Raw genomic sequence first — 18,762 nt, forward strand, 5'->3', positions numbered from 1 at the left:
GAAGGACATTAGTGAACCAGATATTCATTGGCTAATTTTTGAAACAATAAACAGAATTTCCTCCTTGTCCCTATACACCCCCTTTCATTTCTGAAGGCTGAATGTGCACAAACACCACCCACCAGTGCCTTGCTCATTCTTATTCTTTAAGAGTGCCTTTGGACAATGAGCACAAAGTGTACTTTCTCCTGTATGTCCCAGCAACAACTCAGGGCGATTTCATTTCCCCTCACTTCCTACTCAGAATGACCACTCCAATCTTCTCTGGAGATCAGATACTTAAGGGAACCCAGGCTGATCTATGAGATGCATGGTCAGGTTTAATCCTGAGGAAAGGGAATGCAGGCACTGGAGAGTAAAGCACTGAATTAGGAGTCTGATTATTGCATGTTGCAATGAAGGAATGAGAATTGTTTGTTTCTCTGTGCACAGAACACTGGAGACTGTGATGGGCTGTACAAATCTTTTAAATACGGTTCAGGCAGAGGAGTAAGAGTGAATGGTGGGTAGTGCAGACCAAATGGCCCTAGCTTAATCCAAAAACACATTTAGTACTATAGTCCCACCATAGACATTTACCCATTGAGAAGCCCTTCTGTCCACTACTGATGCCATCTTGTCAATATTGCCCATGTCCCAGTGACCAGTTTGAAACTCTGCATTTTAGCAGTGCCTTAATGGAAAGAAACAGGAAAGTGGTGCAATATTTCATGTTGGTAACAGTTAAAGATGAATTGTTAACATTAAAGGGTGAATCTCCCTCTTTTGCTGGAAAGAGTTCAAAGTGAGGTACAACCATAATATTATAGCCAGGCTGTTCAGGAAGCAATTCTTCAGACAAAAAGAAGGTTGTGGAAATGTGTAACTTTCTGTTCCCAAAAGCTGTTGAGATTGGTGGCCAATTGAAAAATGTCAGAGCTGAGATCAGCAGGTATTTGTTCCACCCCAGTGTTATGAATTACAAAACGATGACAGTGAGGTGGAGTTATGGTACAGGTTTAATTGGCTGACAGAACAAAGTTTACTGGCTGAATGGCCTCCCTCTGTTTCTATGTTTCTTCATGCCTACAGAGAGGAATTAGACCTGCAATCTGCTTCTGACCCATTACTCTGACCTTCCCACAGGATGTGAGGTTTAGCTGAATCATTCCTCAGACATTAGCGACACTGATGTACTGAATACAGGCTGCGTCTGTTCTCCATTTGCCAATTTCCTTCCTTTTGCTGAGTCCATATAGAATCTTTGATTGTGTTGAAGCTTGTTGGGTGAGCATCCCACCCTCTGAGTTGGCAGGTTGTGCGTTCAAACTCTGGGGACTGCAACATCTGATCTAGAGTCTGTCATGGAGGTGCTGTCTCTCAGAGGAGTTGTAAAACCTAAACTCTATCTGTTTTCTCAGGTGGATGTAAAAATCCCAATGTACCATTGAAAAAGGGTAGTAGTTTTACCCCTAATGTCCCAGGCAGTAGTTATCCCTCAATTAACATCACTAATTTGGAATTTCTAGTCAGCGTCATTATGTTTGTGGAAGCTCGCTGAGGCACTTCCTAAATTACAACAGTCCAAAAGACTACTTCATTGGTCTTACAACACTTCAGCATGCCTGAAAGCTGTGATGGACATAGCAAAATGGAAATCGTTTTTTCCTTTTGAACTCAGGCACATCAAAGCTGATTTTAATCCTACTACTTAAATAATTTCCATTAGGGATCATGGGTCCTGGTATACTGCTAAATTGGGATATTTCCTAATCCAGCTCAGGATGAATGGTTCACATTTTTTCCTGCTCTTACTTGAGATCATTTAATTTAACTTAGACAGTAGATTCAACCTGGAATCCACTGGGAGAAAGTGAGGACTGCAGATGCTGGAGATCAGAGTCGAGAGTGTGGTGCTAGAAAAGCACGGCAGGTCAGGCAGCATCTGAGGAGCAGGAGAATTGGCGTTTTGGGCAAAAGCCCTTCATCAGCAATGAGGACTCACAGCCTGACCTGCTGTGCTTTTCCAGCACCACACTCTCGACTCAACCTGGAATCTATGGTCATTGCAGTATAGCTGATAAATTTGACAGTCGCAATGAAAAATGTAGCTTTGGCTGTAAAGCAATACATTTCTAAAATATAGTTATTTGTACAATGTGGGGGTCACTGGCAAAACCAGCATTTGATGCTTGTCTTTAATGGTCCTTGAGAACATAGTGGGGAGCCATCTTGTTGAACATTGCAGTCTTTCTGTTCAACTGCAATATTGAAGTTGCAGTTCAACTTCACATCAATGTTATAGAGTGGGAGGCCCAGGAGTGTGGTCCAGTGAGTTACCCTAATGAAAAGCTCTTCAAGTTTCCTGGTTATAAATTTGGTTAATTAATCTGTGGATGGTATTTTAATAGATCACATTTTATTTTCAAATATCCTTCCCCACTTTGGCATTACAATTCAGCTGGTAATTCATTTGGATGTCCCACGTTGTAACTTGATTCTGCCCAAGTTACCCAAAGGGAAGAGCAAACCTTTTGCTCTGTTTAAGATCCCTGTGCATGTGGTTCTTCAGATGGGCTGCTGCTGTGAGTTCCTGCCTGCCTCCTGGAGAGGTATAGAACACCCTGTTCAAGAAAGGATAGGGAGTTCTCCTGGCCTCTGAGTCACCAGACCCATCTCCACGAGAGTAACTAAACAGAAATGGTCTAATTGCCTTTCTGTGAGATCTTCCTGTGTGCAAAATGGATCGCCAGAGATTGCTCACACAGCAATGCTGGCCATCAATGGCTTCTGATGTGCTGAGGGTGTGAGTAGCATTGTGTAAATCCATTTTATTTCTTTGCCAAATCCTAAACAAGACAGTATTGAATTCACAGCACAGGGCAAATGCATAGCAGCAGTGTTGGATGTTCCTGTTTTGTTTTATAGAATCCCTACAAGTGTAGAAACTGGCCATTTGGCCCAACAAGTCCACACCGACCCTCCGAAGAGTATCCTGTTAATGAGTAACTAAAATGAATTGAATATGGGCCTGGTGGGAGATTTGGCCTGACTGCAGTAGCTCAGAGAGACTGCACTGGGGCTGTGCCCACAGGGGGAGTCACAGTACTGGAATTGTGGCCTTTACTCTGAGCCCCTATTAATAGCCAGAGAGGGACCAGTTCAGCCACAGCCTCGTCAAGTCCCTTTTAGTTGTCAACTCGCATTGTCAAAAAAGGCAAGATCATGAGCTTACAGATCCTGAGTTTCATTCAGAATGTTGAATCAAATCCTAAGCAATGGACTAACTTGTCCAGAATCTTAAAAATGTCTCAAGTTCTTGAGTCTATTGAACATGGAGACCATGCTCTAAAGTCATTGCAACTGAGCATGAGACCTAATTCTAAAGTAGCTCAGTTACGGCCTCAAAGATTGAGGAGCCTTCACTCAATTGACCTCAGTCAAGCTTTCGCCACTGATTGAAATGGATTGATAATTGTTTCTAGTCTGCCTTGCCTTACTTCATAAAAGTTGTCATTTGGAATTAAACAAACATTCACTTTCCTTGCTGACATGCGAAAGGAGGGGAAAAGGCATTTGTTTTGGTCAGCAGACAGATATTTCTGACTTCTGCCTCTCAATTCCACTCTCAAATCCCTTGGGGAGCAAGCCATTGATCCTCAAGCTATACCTGGTTGAATTGTCTGTTCATAGCAAGTGTAGCCACTGGAGGGCGCAAGATGCAACATGATGACACCTAGCCCTCTTGTTCCTTGTTCAAAAACACACATCAGGTTATAGTCCCACGGATTTATATCGACGTACTAGCTTTCGGAGCACTGTGACAGCTACCTGATGAAGGAGCAGCACTCCAAAAACTAGTACTTCCGCACAAACCTATAACTGGAGTTCAGCGATTTTTAACTTTGTCCACCCTCCCAGTCTAACACTGGCACCTCCACCTCTTGCTCCTTGGTCAGTTGCCAACACCAATGATAGGAATTGTTATAATCCACCTCCAATCAGAAACCGGGCCTTTTAGAGCCCCTAACATATCTCTGAACAGAATTGCTGAGGACATTCAGTAAAAACAAGATTTCTCAGACCAAATTACGTCACCAGTTAGTCAAATAAAAGGAGATTTTGCATTTAAACAACACCTTTCACAACCTCAGGACGTCCCAAGGAACTTTACAAACATTCAGTGGCTGGTGTGAAGTAAAAACAGAAAGTACAGGAGAAAGGCAGCAGGTCTGGCAATGTCTGTGGAGAGAAAAAAATGGAAAGATGAAACAAGGATCTGTGGATGCTGGTGATCTGAAACAAAAACCCTGAAATCTGAAAAAAGTTGGTCGAATTCAGCTGGTCTGGCAAAATCTGTAGGAAGAAAGCCAGAGTTGATTGTTCAAGTCCAGTGACCCTTCATCACAACTGACAGCAGCCAGAGAAAACTGGTATTAATGTCGAAGGCAATGTTGGTAGGTGGGAGGGAGAGAGGTGAGCAGATGGGTGGAGATGGAGCCCACAGAGAAAGATAGAGAGATGAAAAGGGTCGGTAAATGAGGGAATTATGCAAGGCAGGCTAGTACAGAAGAGAAGTTGATAATGCTTCAAGTCCAATTTAACTCCACCCGACGCCTGGAGGAGGAACGCCTTATGTTCCGCTTTGGAACCCTGCAACCACTTGGGAAAAACGTGGATTTCAACAGCTTCCTCATTTCCCCTCCCCCTACATTATCCCAGTTCCAAGCCTCCAACTCAGCACCGCCCTCCGAACCCGTCAACCACTCCCCCCCTGACCTATCACCTTCATCCACCTATCATTTTCGCAGCTACCTTCCCCACCCCTCTCCCATTTATCTCTCAGCCCTGACCCATAAGCCTTATTCCTGATTAAGGGTTTCTGCCCGAAACGTCGATTCTTCTGCCCCTTGGATGCTGCCTGACCTGCTGTGCTTTTCCAGCACCACACTCTTGACTATTGAGTTTTGCTGGTCTTTCGTCATTTACTCCAAGATTGTAGCAAACACTATAGCCATAATTGCATGCAGCACATGCCTGTCTGTGAGATAAGGCCCAGATATGACCAGTTTTAGTGATATTAGATGATGGATAAATGTTGGCTGTGGCACCAGGTTGAAGTACCCACAATTGCCTTTCTTCAGAAGAACGCTATAGGATAGGGCAGATTTAACATTGTATCTGAACAGTGACAGTCTTGACAATGTAGCACTTCCTCACTACTGTGACGGAGCATTGACTTTGAATTTTTATTCAATTTATTGGCTTGGGGATTGAGCCAGAGGGGAGCAATGTTGTTGTAACCTCAGAAGCATGAATAGAACTAAGCAGGAATGTTGTTGTGTGCCCAGTGCTCATTACCTTGTCAGGATGATCATTTTGCAGGTGAACAGTCTGTGACTAGTTGGCCAGAGACTGAGAACCATGATGACAGAGCCCTTTATGACCACCAACATGTCTGTCAATGCAATCGAAATGGAAGCAGTGCAGGAATGGAGAGAAGGAAAAATTGGCTGGAATAGAAGATCCTACATCTTTCTTCCTCACATTTTGGTCAAAACATCTGTTCACCTGGACTGTTAGCTCACAAATTATCAGCATTATGTTCTGGCAGTGGCTTCAACTTTCATTTGTGTGTTGGCAAGAAAACCCACTCAGTCTGTTAACATTAGCCAGGCACACGTACAGTGCAGTGGACAGGTGTACTGTCTCACTCTCGGCACCTTTTTGGTGTCAGGTATCATGGCATTATATCAGGTTCTGCTGCCTTTAAGAGAGAGCCAACAAATTAAAAAGCTAGATGTCATTGCAGAGTCTTGCGGGCATGAAAATAATATTGTCACCAATACACCCAGTAAAATTCAGGAGAAGCTTCATTTCCAAGGAACGCTAGGAATGTGGAATGTGCTCTTACAAGGTAAGGAGCAATGAAGGATTTAAGGAAAAGCTAAATCAGTACATAAGGAGAATAAAAACTTATAATCCATCTTTTCAGGCACGACCTCTGGAACAGATAGCACTTGAACGCTGATTCAGAGATAGGGACACTACCACTGAGCCACAGGGGCGTAAGACAGTCAGATGTACTGGTAGTATACATGAATATTTGTGTGTAGAAGCACATATGGACCATGGTGTTGCTGTAGACCAATTCAGCCAGATTGGTATTTCTCTGTAGCTAATTCTGTGCCATTCTTCAGAAAGTATAATCGGGTTGAAATCATACAGTTCATGTCTTTTTTACACTTTTATTTTTACTTGTTTGCCCTTCTGGGTGATTGCAAAAGATCCTAGGGCATAATTTGCCAAGCTTGGATTTTTCCCTGTATCTCTCCAATGTTTTTCTGTCAAAACAATTGTCTCTTCTGTAAGTTGTGATTGAACATTCCAGATGCTAATCATTCATAAATCACTGTGAGTTATTTAGATAGTTTACAACTTTGTTGGTCTGTGTGCTAGCTTTAGGACATCTGTAATTTTGTGGTTCAAACTAATTCAACAGTTGACGCTCAGACTAAATTGTTAACTAGGAGAAAGTGAGTACTGCAGATGCTGGAGACCAGAGTTGAGAAGTGTGGTGCTGGAAAAGCTGAAGAAGGGCTTATGCCCGAAACGTCGATTCTCCTGCTCCTCGGATGCTGCCTGGCCTGCTGTGTTTTTCCAGCACCACACTTCTCAACTCTAAATTGTTAACTGTCCAGTTGTAGCTATAGTGTACACTGCATGCTTGCCATGAGCACTCAGTGTTGAGCCAGTCTATGAGGGCCCAGTTAAAGAAAATTGGCTTCCTGATTCATAGAAGTGGACTTGTAAAATGTTGCATTTGTGTAAAGCTCTGAAATTCCTTCCCTAAACCTTTGCTTCTCTCTTCTCTTAAAAACACACTCTTGAAATCTACCTACTTGATCAAGATGTTAGTCATCTATTTTAACTCTGGACCAGTTTGATTACACCACTGTGAAGCATCTTGGGATGTTTCCTTACATTTGGACATTACACAAATCAACGTTTTTGTTTTTGTTCCAGAGTACATGTTGGGAGACATCAGTTGCAACAGATTTAGGTGCGCTTTAGATTAGATTAGATTAGATTCCCTACAGTGTGGAAACAGGCCCTTCGGTCCAATAAGTCCACACCGACCCTCCAAAGACCCAGACCCATTCCCCTACATTTACCCCTTCACCTAACACTATGGGCAATTTACCATGGCCAATTCACCTAACCTGCACATCTTTGGTTTATGGGAGGAAACTGGAGCACCCGGAGGAAACCCACGCAGACACGGGGAGAATGTGCAAACTCCACACGGACAGTTGCCTGGGTCTCTGGCGCTGTGAGGCAGCAGTGCTAACCACCGTGCCACCCAAGGTCCTTTCCTCAAGGTCAACTGGTTTCCCAACATTATCCAGCATGAGGAACTATCAACTTGATTAAGGTTGACGTTTCAGGTGGAGCTCCACCCTGACAATCGAACTACCATTTCTGGAAGGAAGAAAGTGACATCAATCTGGAAAATGCATGTTAATTGGTTGAGCAAAATTGTCATCCAGACAACATTTACCAAAAACCAATCATTGGCAAGATTCTATTTTCGTTCTTCCCTTTTTTGGTGATAATTTTTAATAAGAGCTGCAGTCTCAGGAAGTGTGGGAGGAAGCTGAATGAACACAGGATGTCACAATCAATTTACTTTGGTTCAATAACTGGTTGTCAGCTGATGCTGGTTAATTCTTATGTGACTTGCCCTCAAAAACTCCACGGTATTGCCAAATCCTACTTGTGACTAATAGTCAAAAGAAATCAACCGTGGGTCAACTATCGAGAAAACTAGACAGGCGATGCTACTTTATGTTGAAGATATAAAATTAAAACTAGGATTTAAATAATGTGAAAGGGAAGGAGAGAATAGAAAAGGAATAGTTGTGGAAATAATGTTTTCTGTTATGGAGGAACCTAGAAGCAGGGATCATTGATTAGAAATTGCTGTTCGTTTAAGGAGGAGCACGGCGGCTCATTGGTTAGCACTGCTGCCTCACAGCGCCAGGGACCCAGGTTCAATTCCAGCCTCGGGCGACTGTCTTTGTGGAGTTTGCACATTCTCCCCGTGTCTGTGTAGGTTTTCTCTGGATGCTCCGGTTTCCTCCCACAGTCCATAGATGTTCAGGTCAGATGTGTTAGTCAGAGGGAAATGGGTCTGGGTGCATTACTCATCGCAGGGTCAATGTGGACTTGTTGGGCTGAAGCGCCTGTTTCCACACTGTAGGAAGTCTAATCATAAGTAAAGTGAAGTGTTTTCTCCCAGACATTTGTGAATCTTTGGAAGTCTTTGTTAAAAGGCAGTGGATGTGAGTCCCTGAATATTTTTAAGGCTGAGCTTTATAGAATCTTGATGAGCACTGAGGTGAAAGGTTATTGGAGGTGGGTGGGATGGCAGAGCAATCAGATCTGCATGAACTCATTGAATGGGGGAAGCAAGCTTGAGGGACTGAATTACCTACTCCTGCTCCCATGTTTGTATGTAAAGGACAATGAAAATGAAAGAGGAAGCATAGGGGAGAATGGGAGACCAGAATGAAAGAAAGAAAAGATGGGAGGAAGAAAGATTAAAAGAGAAAAGAGAAAGAACAGGATTGAGTTGGAGAGTCATTAATGGGAGAGAAGGAGTCCAGGCATATACCAGCTCCCCACGGAGCAATCCAGTCAATCCCACTTCACAGCTCAATCCATCTCACTTTGCAACTTTATTCCCTCAAGTGCTCATCCAGTTCTCTTTTGAAGTTATTGATTGTTTCTGTACCCATTGTTGTCATGAGCAGCAAGTTCTGAGTCATTATAATTCACTGCCCAAAACATATCTTATAGAGCCATAAAGGTCATACAGCACAGAAATAGACCCTTCAGTCCAATCAGTCCATGCCAAGCATAATCCCAAACTAAACTAGTCCCATCTACCTGCTCCTGGTCCATATCCCCCCAAACCTTTCCTATTCATGTACCTATCCAAATGTGTCTTAAATATTGTACCCACATCCACCACTTCCTCAGGAAGTTCATTCCACATGTGAAAAACCCTCTATATAAAAAACTTGCCTCTTTCCTCTCACATTAAAAATGTACCCCAGTTTTGGAACCTCCCCATCGTAGGGAAAAGACAACTACTACTAACTCGATCTATACCTCTCATGATTTTATAAACCTCTATAAGGTCTGTGACGATTCTGCCTTTTTAACAAGGTTATGTTGTCCTTGCTATCTTTCAAGAGGGGTTGTGAAAGCAGAGGTGACGATTTGTCTGGAAATGGTTAATGTGAACAATGGTAGGGGAGTGGCTAGTTCGTCTAGTTTAAGTGTTTGTTTTAGCTTCTCTAGTTCTGCTGGGAACCTAGAGAAGCAGCTACAACAAAGTGAGGTTCCATGCTTCAATAGAGGTCTTGCCTGAACTTTCTCTCTGAAAACATCTGCCTATAGGAACCTGTGTTTGAATGTACCTTTTGCCAAGGGGTGTGTTTATGGGGTATTGCAGGGATTGGAACAGCTACGTTAAGTTGTGATATCATGTCAGTTGGGTTATCAAATAAGTTGTTATTCTATATTCTGTTTACTTTTGTTCGTAGTTTCATCCGTAATGTTTAAATAAATTCTGTTTTGTTTAAAGTAGAGTGGTTTGACCAACTGCATCACTCCTGGAATATCCACTGTACATCTGCCTAAAGGAAAATAAAAAAATATGGTCTGGGGTTACCTTCTTAAGATGTTTTGAGGGAGTCTGGCCTGGTCCACAACAGATTGAGTGCTCTTGGCAGGATTTATTCTGAAGTTCCAATTTGTGATTAGGGTTGTTGGACTCACAGGTGGCAAATGGTCAGTGTTCTTTTGTTCTGGGTGTTGAACTCAGTTGGTTTAAGCAGTGCTTGGTGGCTCTTTCAGTCACTAAGAGTTTTCTGGGAGTGGAAGAAGTGACTGTGGGGACTTGACAAAAGGTGGGCAAGGCAAAGCTGTTGGAGCTGGAAGTCAAGCTGGAGTCGGTGTTACCTTCATCCACGAGGAAAGGAGAAATAATCATAACAATAGCTCGGCATTTAAATTTGCTGGAAACACCGTCAGAATCTTTGGAAATGGCTAAAATTCAATTGAAAATGAAGCAGCTTGAGTTAGAAGCAAAACAAAAAGGGAAAAAGAAATCAAACAGTTTGAACGATGATTAAAAGCAGAGGAAAGAGAAAAAGAACAAATCGTCCTAGCAGAACAAGAAGAAAAGGACAGAATTGGTGTTTTCACTGCAATAAGGTAGGCCACATGAAATCACAGTGTTGGTGGGTTAGGAGAAGCACTAGGAAAACAGGGTAAGTCAGTGAATTTTGTTGGAGTGGTAATGGAAAGCACAGAGGAGGCTAGAAAGCTGCATCAGACTGTACAATGTGGTCAGAGGTTGGTTAAGGAGGAAGTACCAGATCTTCTTTAAATCATATACTTGCAAAGGTAAGGTTTACCTGCATAGATCAGGAGCAGCAGGCAAAGAGATTACAGGTTTAAGAGATACAGGATCATGTCAATCTTTGATTTTAAGAGATGAGGAGACATGCAACTCAAAAGGACTATTGCAGAAAAAGTGTTAGTATGTGGAATTCATGATGAGACAAGAAGTACTTGATTATGTAGAGTGAAATTAGAGTGTCCAGTAAAAAGTGGAGAAGTGGTGGTAGGAGTTCTAGAAGAACTCTTAGCTCCAGGAATCCAAATTGTCCTCGCTAATGATATAGCTAGGTCACACGTAAAAGTGCTGCCTACTGTGGTCGAAAAGCCACATATCCTGGGATTTTTCCTGACAGTGTGGTAACAAGGTCACAAACCCACCAGTTGAAACTTGAGGAGAAATCAAAGAATACAGATAAAAAAGTTGAAGTAGCAGTACCAGAGACTATGTTTGATCAAATGGTTGAGACAAGACAAGAACAGGTGGAGGACAATGTGGATATCGTTAGCTCAGAGAAATTAACTGAGTTACAGCAGAAAGATGAAAAACTAAAAAAATCGTATCAAAAAGCATACACGGAAGAAGAATCTGAGTGCATCTCTGAGTGCTACCACCTTAAAATGAGGAAATAGAGACCATCACATATTCAAGTGGATGAGAAATGGACAGAAGTTCATCAAATCGTATTGCTAGTGGGTTATGGAAAAGAGCTGTCAAGGGTAGCACATGAATTTCCAGTAGGGGATCATTTAGGGGTAAGAAAAACTCAAGCTAAAATACAAAAACATTTTTACTGGCCTGGACTGCATAGGGATGTAGTTGAATTTTGCCAGGCATGTAATACATGTCAGGTAATCAGAAAACTGCAGGCAGTAATAAAGAATACACCTTCGATACTCATTCCTGCATTAGAGGAAGCTTTTACAAGAGTCTTAATTGATTGTGTAGGACCACTACCTAAAACAAAAAGCATTTGTTAACAATAATAGCTGTGTCCACTAGATTTCCAGAGGCCATTCCATTATGCAATATCACAGCTAAAAGAGTTAATCAGATTTTTCACTAGATATGGACCACCCAAAGAGATGCAATCAGAACAAGAGTCAAACTTTACATCAAAATTATTCAAGGAAGTTATGGACAGTTTAGGAATAAACAATTCAAATCCATTTCATACCATCCAGAGTCGCAGGGAGCATTAGATAGGAAGCATCATTTTGAAGCTTATAGTAAAGACTATCGGGATGATTGGGATAAAGGGATTCCATTGTAGTTTTTGCCATCAGAGGTGCACCAAATGAATCAAACAAATTCCGTCCATTTGAATTAGTTTTTGGGCATGAAGTAAGAGGACCGCTAAAATTGATTAAGGAGAAATTGGTGAGTGAGAATTCAGAGATTACATATTTGGGCTACGTGTCAAATTTTAGGGAAAGATTAAATAGAGTGGGGGAGTTGGCTAGACAGCTTTTAAACCCTATAAAAGTCCATTGTTTGTGCCACTCTCCCCCTTTTCGAAAAGGCAAATGGACTGTATCAATTTAAAGCCATGTCATTTGATATGAAAAATGTACTGGTCACATTTCAAAGAATAATCAATTAAGTCATTTCCGGACTACCCAATTGTGTGGTTTATATCAATGACTTGGTGATTTTTAGCCACATATGGAGAGAAAATTTGCAATATTTATCAGAATTATTCGATCGATTTTGGAAGGCAGGTTTGGTGATAATCCTGAGAGTGAATTTGCCAAAGCCCAAGTCACCATCCCTGGGCCATGTTATCAGACATGGACAACTGGCCCCACAGAATGCAAAATCAAAGGTAATTGGGGAGTTTCCCATACCATCAACACAAATAGCAGTACTATGATTCTTGGAATTGAATGGGTTTTACTGGAAATTCATACCGAAGTTTAGCAGTGTGGCTGCTCCACCCATTGAATTATTAAAGAGAAGCAACAAGATTCAATGGACAGCAGACCATTAGAAGGCATTTGCCGGCCGAAAAGCTGTGTTAACCATTGCCCCAGTATTGGCCACACCTGCTTACGCAAGGCCATTCAAGATAACTATCGATGTGCATGATGTGGGTGTCTGTGCTGTGCTCTAATAGGAAGACAACGAGAAGATAGAAAGACCTATTGAAAATTCTCCAGGAGATTGAACGTTCTTCAACAGAAAATTTGACAATTGAGCGAGAGACTTTAAGCTTAGTGTTGGCGTTACAGCATTTCAGCATTTATATTGCCAGTAATGTATCTGAAACAATCAGATAGACTGATCACAACCCATTTGAACTTTTAGAGAAATTTAAGAACAAAAATTCCATACTGTTTCGATGCAGCTTATTATTGTAGCCATTCAGTTTGAAAATCATACACATGGCAGGATAAGAAAACGTGATTGCTGATGCGTTGTTGAGACTTGGATGAGAAATGGAGGCGTTTGGTGGCAGGAGTAAACAGACTGAAATAAAACGTGGTAGTGCATGTTTGCATAGTTATAGCAATGCAATATTTATGTGTTGTAGTGTACTAACAGGGTAAGACTAAAGGGTTTCAGAATGAAGCCACCTTTGTACATTGATGTTTTATTTAGTAAGGGGGGAGGTGTGATGATGCTGCCCCTTTAACAAGGTTATGTTGTCCTTGGTTTTTTTGGAGAGGTTTCGTACTTGCCTCAAAGCCAGCGGTCTTTTTTGCAGCAGAGAGTGGCAGAAGCTGGACGGAAGTGAGGTCGGAGCACAGAGGCTGTTGGGAAGATTAATGAGTTCTATTCAAGCAGGTGTGTTCAGGAGGAGTCAGACGTCATGCAGAGCTGTGGTAATAGGGGGCTCCATAGTGAGAGGGACTGAGAGGGATATCCGCGGCAAAAGGCGGGATTTGAGGATAATGTATTGCCTTCCTGGTGCCAGGACCCAGGACATCACCGACAGAGTGCAGGGAATCCTCAAGGGCAAAGGTGAAGAGCCAGAGGTGGTGGTGCATGTTAGCACAAATGATGTCGGGGAGAAGAGGAAGGACATTCTACAGCGGGACCTCAGAGAACTCAGAGGAAGCTGAAAAGCAGGACATCCAGGGTGGTTAGCTCCAGTTTGCTTCCAGTTCCTCGGGCTGAAGAGGGCAGGAACAGGGAGATAATGGACTTGAATGTGTGGCTGAGTAACTGGTGCAGGAAGCAAGGATTTAAATTCTTGGATCACTGGGATATGTTTTGCGGTAAGGATAAATTATACAAGAAGGATGGGTTGCACCTTAATAGGTGGGGGACCAGCATTCTGGCAGGCAGGTTTGCCATTGCAACACAGGGATGTTTAAACTAAGAAGTGGGGGGGGGAACACAATGGAAATTTAAGAAGGAAGTTAAAGTGAGAATAAGAGAAGTTAAGAAAGACAACAGAGTCAATGGAGCAGGAAACTCAAGTAGGGATCGTACAGTATGGTCAAATGAAATAGGGATTGATAGGAATGGTGAGAGGAGTAACAGATTAAAATATTATACATGAATGCACAAAGCATACGGAATAAGGTGGATGAGCTGGAGGTTCAGTTGGAAATTGGCAGGTACGATATTATGGGGATAACTGAGACGTGGCTTCAAGTGGACAGGGCCTGGGAAATGAATATTCAAGGCTATATGTGCTATTGAAAGGACAGATTGATGGGGCCCTGTTGGTGAGGAACGATATTCAGTCCCTTTCGAGGGAGGTCATAGAATCAGGAGATGTAGAGTCAGTATGGTAGAGCTGAGAAATTCTAAGGGTAGAAAGACCCGAATGGGAATTATCTACAGACCCCCAAATAGTACTCTGGATGTAGGGTGTAAGTTGAATAAAGAGTTGAAATTGGCCTGTCGCAAAAGTATTACTATAGTTGTTATGGGGGATTTGAATAAGCAGGTAGACTGGGAGAATCAGGATGGTACTGGACTCCAAGAAAGGGAGTTTGTGGAATGTCTCCGAGATGGCTTCTGAGAACAGATTGTAGTAGAGCCTACCAGGGAGAAGGCAATTCTGGATCTGGTGTTGTGCAATGAACCGGATTTGATCAGGGTCCTTGAAGTAAAGGAGCCAATACAAGGTAGTGACCAGAATATGATAAGTTTTAATCTGCCATTTGAGAGGGAGAAGGCAGAATCAGAAGTGTCAGTATTGCAGTTGAACAAAGGGAACTACAGCGGTATGAGGGAGGAGCTGGCCATAGTTCAGTGGTTCAATACCCTAGCAGGGGTGGCAGTGGAACAACAATGACAGGTATTTCTGGATATTATGTAGAAGGTGCAGAATCAGTTCATTCCAAAGAGGAAGGAAGATCCTAAGGGGAGGCAGGGATGGCCATGGCTGACGAGGGAAGTTAAGGACTGTATAAAGATAAAAGAAAAGAAGTATAACATAGTAAAGAGTGGGAAGCCGGAGGAGTGGGAAACATTTAAAGAGCAACAGAGGATAACTAAAAAGACAATACATGGAGAAAAAATGAGGTAAAAAGGCTAACTGGCCAAGAATATAAAGGAGGATAGTGAAAGCTTTTTTAGGTATGTGAAAAGAAAAGAAATGGTTAAAACTAAAATTGGGCCCTTGAAGGCAGAAACGGGTGAATTTATTATGGGAACAAAGAAATGGTGGGAGAGTTGAATAGGTACTTTGGATCTGTCTTCACTGGGGAATCTCCCAGATATAATAGTGGCTGAAGGACCTAGGGTAATGGATTAACCGAAGGGAATTTATATTAGGCAGGAAATGGTGTTGGATAGACTGTTAGGTCTGAAGGCTGATAAGTCCCCAGGACCTGATGGTCTGCATCCCAGGGTAGTTAAGGAGGTGGCTCTAGAAATTGTGGACGCATTGGTAATCATTTTCCAATGTTCTACCAATTCAGGATCAGTTTTCAAGAAGGGAGGGAGAGAGAGAGAGAGAAAAAACACGGGGAATTATAGACCGGTTAGCCTGGTGCCAGTGGTGGGAAAGATGCTGGAGTCAATTATGAAATTACGACTTATTTGGATAGCAGTAACAGGATAGGTCAGAGTCAGCATGGATTTATGAAAGGGAAATCGTGTTTGACTAATCTTCTGGAATTGTTTGAGGATGTAACTCTGAAGATGGACAAGGGAGAGCCAATGGATGTAGTGTGCCTGGACTTTCAGAAAGCCTTTGATAAAGTCCCACATAGGAGATTAAAAGTGAGCAAAATTAGGGCACGTGATATTGGGGGCAAAATACTGACTTTGATTGAAAATTGGCTGGCTGACAGGAAGCAAAAAGTAGTGATAAGCGAGTCCCTTTTGGAATGGCAGGTGGTGACCAGTGGGTTACCCACAAGGTTTGGTGCTGGGACTGCAGCTGTTTACAATGTACATTAATGATATAGATGAAGGCATTAAAAGTAACATTAGCAAATTTGCTGATGACACAAAGCTGGGGAGCAGGGTGAAATGTGAGGAGGATGTTAGGGGAATACAGGGTGACTTGGGCAGGCTGGGTGAGTGGACGGATGCTTGGCAGATGCAGTTTAATGTGGATAAATGTATGGTTATCCACTTTGGTGGCAAGAACAGGAAGGCAGATTACTATCTAAATGGAGTCAAGTTAGGTAAAGAGGCAGTACAACAAGATCTAGGTGTTCTTGTACACCAGTCAATAAAAGCAAGCATGCAGGTACAGCAGGCAGTGAAGAAAACTAATGGCATGCTGGCCTTCATAACAAGAGAGATTGAGTATAGAAGCAAAGAGGTCCTTCTGCATCTGTACAGGGCCCTGGTGAGACCGCACCTGGAGTATTGTGTGCAGTTTTGGTCTCCAAATTTGAGGAATGACATTCTGGCTCTTGAGGGAGGGCAGCGTAGGTTCACGAGGTCAATTCCTGGAATGGTGGGACTATCATATGTTGAAAGATTGGAGCGACTGGGCTTGTATACACTTGAGTTTAGAAGGATGAGAGGGGATCTGATTGAGACATATAAGATGATTAAAGGATTGGACACTCTGGAGGCAGGAAGCATGTTTCCGCTGATGGGTGAGTCCAGAACCAGAGGACACAGTTTAAAAATAAAGGGTAGGCCATCTAGAACAGAGATGAGGAGAAACCTCTTCACCCAGAGAGTGGTGGGTGTATGGAATGCTCTGCCCAGAAGGCAGTGGAGGCCAAGTCTCTGGATTCTTCTTTGTTCTGAGGAGAACAGCACCAGTATTTTCAACCTAACATTGGGATCTAAACCTCTAGTTCTTGTGACCAATTCTAGTCCAATTCCCTTCGCGCCCTCAATTCTTCCTAAAGTGTGGAGGCCAGAACTGGATGTAATACTCTAGTTGAGATCTACACATAGCTTTCCAGAAAGTTCAGGATACATACTCTTGTTTTTGTACTTAATACCTTGTCTTTGGAAGCTTGAAATCCCTTTTGCTTTGCTAACTTTCTCAATTTGTCCTACCACTTTCAAAGATCAGTGCACACAGATTCTCAGACCCCTCTGTTCCTGCAAATTCTTTAGAACTGGATGATCACATCAATATTTCCTCTCCCTCACATTTCTGCCAAAATGCATCACCTTATACTTCTTTGCACAAGCATCCAAATAGCCACTTACCTGCCCATTGTACTAACTCAGTGATGATCTGTTGAAAGGGAGAACAAGAAAGAAAACTAGAGAATAGGGAAAAGTAGAAGAGAAGAACGGGAAGAGGAATACTAGTGGAAAAATGAAGGAAAAGAGGAGTGCAGAGATAAAGAAACAACTGGAGAGAAAGAAATGACTCAGAGCAACATACGAGAAAAAGGAGGAAAGGATGATTGAAAAGGGGCAGCATAGGAGAATGAATGAAAGAGCAAAATCAGAGATAAAAGGAAATAGGAATGAAATAGTGAAGAAAGTAAATAGTAAAAGGGAACAACAGAAGAACGTAGATAGAGCAAAGGAGCAATTTGTGGAAGAAAACAAAAAAAATGGGAGGAAAATGAAAAGAATGCCCAGTCATTTCTTCCACAGTGTGATAGTTCTGTTCCTGTGCAAACCTGCGCTATGCAAGAATCACACAATACCAATAGTACTTAAAGTGTTGGCAACGTAATTGCATGATAGACGACACAGGTTTAAAAAGACTGTGCTTTAGAAACAGCAGCTCCTATTCATCAATCGTGTTACAGCTAATTCACATTGACACGGGTTATGGAGGAACAAACTGTAAATTCTCTATTTTTCTCTTGTCTTCTACTTTCGCTTCTTTTAATCATACGTGGGATGTGGACGTTGCTGGCTGGGCTTTTTCCCTTCCAATAGATCACACTCGGGCTGGCAATACGGGTAGACAAGTTGCAGATGGATTTCAATATACAGGGAATATATTTCTGTTAGTTCATGGGTGGGTTCTGTTGTTTGCAACTCCTGTGCCATGTGGGAGTATCTGGACAATTCACGTGATGTTGGAGGATTGTGTAAGTGGGAAATGTCTCTAGGAGCGGGAGGTCCAGCTTGCGAGAATTGGCGGGCTGTTGTGGTCATGAAGGGGGCAGGTTTGCTGGGTTGTATGTCCTGGGAAATGGGTGCAGAGAGAGTTCACATGGCAATCCAGAAGAAAAGAAAGAGGCAGGAAATGTTTTTGGGGCTGGCCTGTCTCAAAAGAATACTCTGTGCTGGAAACTGTGAGGTGCATCAATACTTTGATGCATCAAAAACAGGCCAGACTGTGATCCTATTCCACTGGAGAAACTGAACATCATTACAATGTGGCTGTTATAGGAGATCTTCAGGGGGTGGAGGGGTGTTTCAGAAACTACTAGAGTCATAGAGTCATAGAGATAAACAACACGGAAGCAGACCCTTTGGTCCAACTTGTCCATGTTGACCAGATATCCAATATAAGTCTAGTCCCATTTGCCAGCATTTGGCCCATATCCCTCTTAACCCTTCTTATTCATGTACCCATCCAGATGTTGTAATCATACTAGCCTCCACCACTTCCTCTGTCAGCTCATTCCATACACGCACCACCCTCTGCATGAAAAGGTTGCCTCTCGGGTCCCTTTTAAACCCCTCCACCCCCCCCACCTTAAACCTATGTTCTCTAGTTTCAGACTCCCCTACCCTGTATTGTACATTGTGTGTTGCCTCCCCAGTGCCAGGGTGAAGGACATCATGGAGAGGTGCAGAATACTGAGAGCAAAGTTAGTGAGTCTTGGGCTTCATAAAGAGAGGCATCGTTGCACAGAGAGTTGGTGTGGAGTATTTCGTGCTGAGTGCTGACTCTGTAACTCAGTGACTCTGTAACTTCATTTCAAGAGTTCAAACAGGAATTACTTGACTGGATTTTC

Source organism: Chiloscyllium plagiosum, chromosome 28 (assembly GCF_004010195.1).
Source record: "Chiloscyllium plagiosum isolate BGI_BamShark_2017 chromosome 28, ASM401019v2, whole genome shotgun sequence".
Taxonomy (NCBI): domain Eukaryota; kingdom Metazoa; phylum Chordata; class Chondrichthyes; order Orectolobiformes; family Hemiscylliidae; genus Chiloscyllium; species Chiloscyllium plagiosum.